Source organism: Bubalus bubalis, chromosome 7, assembly GCF_019923935.1.
Source record: "Bubalus bubalis isolate 160015118507 breed Murrah chromosome 7, NDDB_SH_1, whole genome shotgun sequence".
NCBI lineage: Eukaryota > Metazoa > Chordata > Mammalia > Artiodactyla > Bovidae > Bubalus > Bubalus bubalis.
Genome location: NC_059163.1, coordinates 58,074,473 through 58,075,236, shown reverse-complemented (window position 1 = coordinate 58,075,236; position 764 = coordinate 58,074,473). Strand labels below are relative to the sequence as shown.

The 764-nt window shown below is 42.8% G+C and overlaps 1 non-coding gene across 1 annotated transcript; it reads right to left on the bottom strand.

The window, feature by feature from the left end:
• Nucleotides 1-71, bottom strand: TRNAG-GCC. The gene has a single exon. It is a non-coding gene; the product is annotated as a tRNA-Gly (tRNA).
• Nucleotides 72-764: the final 693 nt, after the last annotated feature.

The following is a 764-nucleotide window of genomic DNA, read 5'->3' as shown; positions in this document are numbered from 1 at the left end:
TGCATCAGCTGGGAATCGAACCCAGGCCTCCCGCGTGGCAGGCAAGAATTCTACCACTGAACCACCAATGCAAGCCTCAAAATTCTTACTGGCATATTTCAATTAAATAATTGGCAGGATCTTGCATTTCAGGGGTCCACATGAGATCCGAGTGTTTGGATTAGATGTCTCCATAACTCATTTCTGTCATATTCTGTTGGCCAAGGCAAGTCACAAGGCTTGGTCCAGAGGCAAAATGTGGGGACATAGATGTCAACTGTTTATGGGAAGTGTTGTAAAGTGACACTGCAAACTGTGTGATCAAAGGGAGGGGTGAAGAATTGGGGCCATCTTTGCAACCAATCGACCACGTGCTGTCTTCCAAGTTTTCAGCAGAAGTTAGAAATCCAGATCTTTATATATGAAATCTCCTGAGTTTTATGTACTACCAACTAATTTACAACTTTCAAGACAGTGGTGGGTCAACACTCTGTGGGCCAAACACATCACATCTGATTTGGATGTGGTTTGTCGGCCGTTTGCAACCTTTAGGTAAATCATTTGCTGTTGTTTCCACAGTACTTGGCTGAGAAGGAGATTTGAACCAGGGCTGTCTGGACTCCAGGCCCATATTCATTCAGCAAAATTTTCATGTCTTCCAAGTAAAGGCTTTGGAAAACAAAGATAAAGAAAACACAGTCCCTTCCCTAAAGGGTCTTCCAGTCAAAAGTTGGAGACAATATGTAAACAAACATTTAATTCATGTGATTAAATGCTGTGCTGGG